General features: G+C 45.8%; 1 protein-coding gene across 1 annotated transcript in view; it reads right to left on the reverse strand.

The window, feature by feature from the left end:
* Nucleotides 1-7,903, reverse strand: part of ptmab (prothymosin alpha b) — a 294,345-nt gene that overhangs the window by 87,130 nt on the left and 199,312 nt on the right. The gene's annotated exons all lie outside the window — the stretch shown is intronic.

The raw sequence follows: 7,903 nt of genomic DNA on the forward strand, positions 1-7,903 counted from the left end.
GGGGTCAGGACCACTGTAGCGGGAGGGGTCAGGACCACTGTAGCGGGAGGGGTCAGGACCACTGTAGCTGGAGGGGTCAGGACCACTGTAGCGGGAGGGGTCAGGACCACTGTAGCGGGAGGGGTCAGGACCGCTGTAGCGGGAGGGGTCAGGACCACTGTAGCGGGAGGGGTCAGGACCACTGTAGCGGGAGGGGTTTACCTGGAACATGTTTTGTCACAGAGAGAAAAAGAGCTGCAGGAGTTAGACTGTGTAGCTGCAGGAGTTAGTCTGGACAGTTGCAAGTGTAAAGAGCGCGCCTGAATGGCTGCAAAAGTGAGACTGGACAGCTCCAGCAGTACTACTGAACAGCGACGTGTGTGAGACTGAACAGCTGCATGTGTGAAACTGAGCAGCTGCATGTGTGAGGCGTATCTTCTGCTCGTCGGTGTTTCGAGTTCAGGGAATGGGTGGTGCTTTAGGCACTTCTGAGACTCAGATCCTGTAAGCATCGGCCCGTAACTCAAACCTGAGGCATGTGACAGCTTTGTGTGCGGGAATTACAGCTGCGTCACCCAATACAAGCACTAATCCTATAACAGAACTGTACAGGGACTCTACAGCATGTTACAGATTGGCTCCCATAAGGATGAGACATGTGAAAGTAAAACATTTGGCGATCACTCTAAAAGCACCTGTTTGTGTTGGTAAGTGGCAGTTTCCTCTTTTTTCAGCGTGCGTGAGTCCTCAGCCTATACCTCGGGGCAGATCCTGTTATACCGCTTATTGTCTGGGTCAAATAGCTCATTTATCTTGTATGAAAGAGTGCCTTTATGGGGAAGTTCTTAAAAAAAGGTCACCAGATCGACTGACCCTGCTTCTGTGTGAAACCACCAACAAGGGCGAAAAGTCAAAACCGGAAGGAAATGGAGTATCTCAAAAAACAAACCAAAAATAAATCAATTCAGTCAGACATTATGTTCCTCTACGTATCGGTCCCATCCGTCCCAGTGTCTGGTAAATGTTTCCATATTTAGTTCAGTTAGTCATTTTAAGTAAATTTTTCATTTTTCAGGTATCAATCTGTCATTTCCATGTCCAAGATACATAGTTTTAAAGTCAAATGGAATGTCACTGTTAAAGACTGCCTCATTCATCTCAGTCCAGTACTTATACAGGGCAGTCCCAAAACACATGATAGTGATGAGATACTTGACAACCACAGTTACTCCAACAACCAGTATTTCCCTGTGAAAATTGTGCACTATGACATGATGTTATAAAATACTGTGCCCTACTATGCCCAAAAAACATGTGATTTTGTGCTTCTCTATTGGGAGGTGCTTATATTTTTCCATTCATCGATTCTATTATTAATAACACGATTTCTTCCTTTTTCCTTTTTACCTTTCGATAACTTTAATTAAAAAAATCAAGAGCTATTGTTGTTTAGTTTAATTTCCTGGTTGTAATAATTTCTCATTCGTAAACCATGTTGGATGGCGTTACTTTTAAAAGTAACTGTTATGTTACCATGTTACTGCCTTGGAAAACTAACGCGTTACGTTACTGCGCTACTGTGTTATAAAAGCAACGCTTTAAAGTATTGGGTTAGTGTTATCAATTAAGGAGGACCAGTTCTTTAGGAGGAGAACCAGTTCTTCAGGAGGAGAACCAGTTCTTCAGGAGGAGGACCAGTTCTTCAGGAGGAGGACCAGTTCTTCAGGAGGAGAACCAGTTCTTCAGGAAGAGAACCAGTTCTTTCAGGCAGATGAAGAACCGTTCATCTGGAGTAGAGACTCTTTCTCCAGGGAGTAGAAGATGATGTTGGCATTGGGGTGTGGCCCACAGTGAGGGGATTTGCATAAGAATACAAGGAGAATGTTTAGTCCAAAACGGAAATATATGTCTGTTTTGTGACAAGGGACTTTCAAGATTATTCGGTACAGTGAACCCTTGTTTATCGCGGGGGTTACGTTCCAAAAAGAACCCGCGGGAGACGAAATCCGCAAAGTAGGAACCTTTAATTTTTAACAGTTATTATACAATGAAATACTCCATAAAACATTGAAGCTCACGCGCGCGCTCTCACCGGCCTCGCAAACTTAAATTTGGCAAGCGGTTTTACGTACATGTACATATTAATCCATAACGTTATTGACACACAGGTAGAGAAGACGCGCAGAGACTGTTTAGCCAATCAGAATGCAGAACACAATGCATGATGCAAATCCGTGAAGCAGCGAGACCGTCTAAAGTGAACCGCGTTATAGCGAGCGATCAGTGTAAATCAATAATCTTCATTATTCAGGTCACAATATAATCGCGAGAACAAAAAAAATAATATTTGTGACATTTGTCAGGAGCAAATATATGTAATTTAATTTCAATCTATACATTAGGGCTACAACGATTAATGAACTAATGTGACTAGTCGACTATAAAAAGCAATGGCAGTCAAGCAAACATTAGGGCTGAGTTATTCACAGGTGACAACAGTGAATGGACTTAACCTTTTGGCGTTTGTGCTGTCGAGCTTGGCCTGAGTGAAAACAGTGGTAAAAGCATAATCCACATGTGGCTCATTGAGTTTAAGCACAGGATTAGTCACAGTTTAGTCCTATTGAAGTTACAATGAGCTGTGCTTAGATGTGTGGCTTTACATGATGTTCTAACACAGTGTGAGTCTCTGGAGGACCACAGACAGTCGGCCGTGTCCACTCCCCTGTCTCTTACCACTGATGTCTGTGCTGGTGGAAACCAGGACACATATTAAGGTTAAAGCATTCACAGCCCAGAGCTTTTGTGGCTGTTCTCCTTGGGCCTTTGTGCCACGATACTTGTTTGCACTTCCCTGAATAAAATCTGGATATGCGCCATAAAGAGGAGTGTCTCTGGTGTCAGAAGCAGGACAACAAGGGAGTGTGCTTTACACAACACAAACAACACAGAAACACCTGATGCTTCACAGTTCAGTGTCAAAAATGAATAAATTCAGCCCCAGAATCAAAACTGTCCTGTGGTTTGATGTCCTGTCAAAATGTCCACCATTATATCAGAAGGAATGGGTCAGAATGTGTGAGTTATTGCATTCTCCAACATCATCATTGAAATGGAGAGAGTTCAACTGGAAGAACTGTATTTTTTTTTTTTTTTAATACAATTCTGTCTATTAAAAGCAAGTTGCAAGTCATCAAAAGTGTTGGAGGCAATTTGACATGGTTAGTGCGAATCTTACTCATATTTTCTATGCATTTAGCAGAAGAGAAATAAGAAAAGTCTGACTTATAGGTATTTAAACATGAGGACAGAGCAACAACCGCTGTGAGCATCTGACTGAAATATGTATCAAGGCTTATAAATCAGCTCTATCTAAATTAAACCGCATTAATCATCTGGACAGCTACTTGACTAAATATATTTAAAAATGGGAAAGAGAAGGTAACCTTATTTTGACAGACGAAGAGTGGGAAAGTGTATGTACATCCCATCAGAGGACTATCAACAGTTTGGAAGGAGTTTGGTTATAACACCATTTCAAAGTGCCCATTATTCACAAGGAAATTCTAACTATTGGAGAAACTGTGGCAGCCAGGAAGCTCACCATTACCATGTGTTCTGGGACTGTCCTTTTGCTCAGAAATATTGGACAGAGATCAACAAAGCGCCACAGACCGTCTATGACACCTTTGGAAGCTAATTCTGAATGTAGGAAAAAGGCCATCACAATGAAATGGATGACACTGACCACAAAGGCGCAAAGACTGGACTGACATAGTGTCATCAAAACATCTCTCATCTTTACCGTGCTCGTTGTATCATGGAGCCGCACTGTGCAAACTAAACTCTTCCGTACATGACACACAGCGTCCGTCGCTTGTTGTGTCCCACCGTGAACACATTTACTCATTCGTTCCTATTCACTCTGGCCAAGCTCAAACTGAAAAGGCTGAACAGAGGGGTTTATTGTGCTGTTAATGCAGATCTCATTCAGCTCTCTGCTCAGAACAGAGCGCTGCAGACGCTGCATCCATTTGAAGACACTCCCAGAATGCACTGCAACCTTACCCAAAATGACAACTTACATAGAAAACAAACTTGATAAAATGGTCAACTTTTCCAAAGGTTTTATGTACAAGTTATATTGTGAACAACCAAACAAATATATAGGGACTGTATGTTATTAATGTTAATAATAATTTATTTTACATTTCTGCCATCTTTATCTTTACATTCCCCTTGTGTGTTTGCCTCAGCACGATGACACCATTTTGTTACTTTTCTGATGTTCTATATCGCTTAAATGTGTTTCTCTCTGTTAGTATTTTGGATTGTTTGATTGGGTTGAATATGCCGTTTGGATGTGACACGCAACTTTTCCAATGCCTTTGGGTTAATGAGTGCCACCGACCTTTGTAAAAGTTGAACATGCGCTCTGTAAGAAAAATGCTTTTTTGGCTGTAGAGGTTTTTTTTCGCTGCTGTACCCATGGACTGGCCACTGGGGCCGACTTAAGCTTGCCATTCCCTGTCCAGTTCATTTAATAGATCCATGGCAAGAGCTGAAGCCAGAGCTAGAGCGGGGATTGAGTAATGGTATACTTCATTTTCCCCGTAGGAAAATTTGTCCTCTGCATTTGACCCATCCTTCAATGTCAGGAGCAGTGGTCGCTGCAGCACAAAGCCCGGGGACTCATCTCCAGATCTTATGCTAGGCTTGGTCAGGATAGTAGTCATCATAGTTGGGGCTAGCATTTTCAACAAAATGGTGAGTAATGCTAATGCTAGCTTGTGGCTGTAATGTACTATGAAAATGACTTGTTTAACAGCACAAATGGTCAGATTGTGTTAAAACAAAGCTCAGATTAAAGTCCAGCCTCGAGTCACAGAGCGTCAGACGGAGCAGTACCTCCAATCATCTTCACACGCCCTACTTATGTTGATGACGTCATGTGAAACAGAACGATTCACCTCATTTGTAAAGTCTAATTTAACGTGTTGTCAGTGACATCCACCTGCAGCTCACCGTTACTACTTGATCAGGATTTATTCATTTTCATTTCATTTCCGTGACTTGGGGAAAACCCATATATATTTACATCGGACAGAAATATCCTTGATGACTGTTCTAGTGACCAGAAATAGCTGGGCGCCCTTGTGCACAGATGAAATAGCATTTAGCAGTGGAGATTATGACAAAAGAAAAGATAATATTGTTATTTTGGAGATATGCAAAATCTCATCGATGGTTAAAACTATTCAAAATGAGCTCAAGAAAAGACAGAAGTGTCTCGTAAAGAAGATTTAAGTGATATTTCGGCATTTTTGCTGTTCATTTTATGCTCTTTTCATGTTCAGGCAGGCTGAGGCCGGCTACAAGAGGAGGATGGAGGAGCAGCTGCAGCAAAAGAACATTCAGGAAGTGTGGAGGAGCCTGAAAACCATCTCGGGCTTCAAAATCCCCCCTGCCCAGACAGAGGGGGATCTACAGTGGGTGAATGATTTAAATGCTCACTTCTTGAGGTTTGATCGGTCACCCGCCCCTCCCCCTGCACAGCTGCATGCTCCCTCTTCCACAGCTGGACAATGCCCTGCATCTGTTCCTCTTCGCTTATCTGCCCCGGACCATCAGCTCCCCACTTCACCTGGACTCACCCATCCCCCCAGCACACGGTCCCCCTGCCAACCACTGACTGTCACAACAGCACAGGTGAGGAGTGAGCTGAAGAGGATTAAAGTGAGGAAGGCAGCAGGACCTGATGGCATCAGCCCCAGGCTCCTTAAGTCCTGCGCAGATGAACTGTGTGGAGTTATGGAGCATGTCTTCAACATGAGCCTGAAGCTGAGGGTGGTACCACAGGTCTGGAAGACCTCCTGTCTGGTACCTGTGCCTAAGACACCGCGCCCCAAAGACCTCAACAGCTTCAGGCCAGTGGCTCTCACGTCCCACCTGATGAAGACACTGGAGCGGCTGGTCCTGGACCACCTCCGCTCCACCGTGAGCTCAGCCATGGACCCGCTGCAGTTTGCATATCGGTCTGGCATTGGAGTGGAGGACGCCGTCATCTCCCTGCTGCACCGCTCTCTCTCTCACCTGGAAAAGCCTGGCAGCTCTGTGAGGATTCTGTTCTTCGATCTTTCCAGCGCCTTCATCACCATCCAGCCGCTGCTCCTGAGGGACAAGCTGGAGACGGCTGGTGTGGAGTATGACCTGGCAGAGTGGATCCTGGACTACCTCACAGACCGACCCCAGTTTGTGAGAGCCCGGAAGTGTGTGTCTGACACTCGGACCTGCAGTGTGGGGGCGCCCCAGGGCACTGTCCTCGCGCCCTTTCTCTTCACCCTTTACACTGCAGACTTCAGACATGACACGGACAGCTGTGTCCTGCAGAAGTTCTCTGACGACTCTGCCATCATCGGACTCATCACGGACGACGGTGACGAGGAGTACAGAGGACTGGCGCAGGACTTTGCGGACTGGTGTAAGCGGAACCACCTCCTCATCAACTCCAGCTCCAGCTCGCCTCCGACGGTCCCTCTTCTGCCTGAAGAGTGGGTCCAGCTCGACTCAGACGGTCCCTCTTCTGCCTGAAGAGTGGGTCCAGCTCGACTCAGACGGTCCCTCTTCTGCCTGAAGAGTGGGTCCAGCTCGACTCAGACGGTCCCTCATCTGCCTGAAGAGTGGGTCCAGCTCGACTCAGACGGTCCCTCTTCTGCCTGAAGAGTGGGTCCAGCTCCAGTCTCCTCGTGTCCGTCTGTCCGTCTGTGAGAGTCGGATCTCTCCTTCACTGGAACTCCTCCAGGTTTCTACGCTTTTTTCCCAAAGAGGTTTTTTTTGTAGTTTTTCCTGGCCGAGAAGGAGAGTCTAAGGACAGAGGACCCTGGGACATCGTCCCTCGCCACCACAGACATTGTCTGACTTCATCGCCACCACAGACATTGTCTGACTCCATCGCCACCACAGACATTGTTGATTCATTTCTCCCTGTGGCCCTCAGAGGCAACTGTTGTTGTGATTTTGGGCCTTACAAAAATAAATTGATTTGATTTGATTTGATTTGATCAACGCGGGGAAGACCAAGGAGATAGTGGTGGATTTCCGCAGACGCCACCCCACTGCCCCCTCGCCAGTGAACATCCAGGGACGGGACATTGAGAGAGTGGACTCATACAAGTACCTGGGTGTTCATCTGAACCACAAACTGGACTGGACTCATAACACAGACGCACTGTACAGGAAGAGCCAGAGTCGGCTCTACCTCCTGAGGAGACTCAGGTCTTTTGGAGTGACAGGGCCACTCCTGAAGACCTTCTACGACTCTGTGGTGGCATCAGCCCTCCTGTACGGTGTGGCCTGCTGGAGCAGCAGCATCACAGAGAGGGAGAGGAAGAGGCTGGACAGAGTCATCAAGAAGTCCAGCTCCGTCCTGGGCTGTGCTCTGGACTCGGTGCAGGAGGTGGGGGACAGGAGGGTCCTGGCTAGATTCACATCTATGCTGGACCATGAGTGTCACCCCCTGCAGGACACTCTCTCCGCTCTGGAGAGCAGCTTCAGTGAGAGACTGATCCACCCTCGCTGTGTGAAGGAAAGGTTCCGTAGGTCTTTCCTTCCTGCTGCTGTCAGACTTTATAACAAAAACTGTTAGTACTGAACACTCGCAATACTGACCTAACCATGTGCAATTCTGTCATATGTGCAATTGCTGTTGGAATTCATGTGCAATTCATGTGCAATTACTGTGAAATTCATGTGCAATCTATGTGCTGTCGTGACACATATTCATGTGCAATTACTGTCGTGATCACATGCAATGGTATTTATGTATTTATTTATTTGTCTATGGGAGTTTTTATTTATTTATAGGAGATCTTCTACTGAAAGTGTTTTTCAGACTTCCTATAAGTGATCTGTTCTTTTCTTCTGT

The sequence above is a fragment of the Eucyclogobius newberryi genome, unplaced genomic scaffold, assembly GCF_026437365.1.
Source record: "Eucyclogobius newberryi isolate DKJ021-1_F unplaced genomic scaffold, fEucNew1.0.hap1 SCAF_12, whole genome shotgun sequence".
Taxonomy (NCBI): domain Eukaryota; kingdom Metazoa; phylum Chordata; class Actinopteri; order Gobiiformes; family Gobiidae; genus Eucyclogobius; species Eucyclogobius newberryi.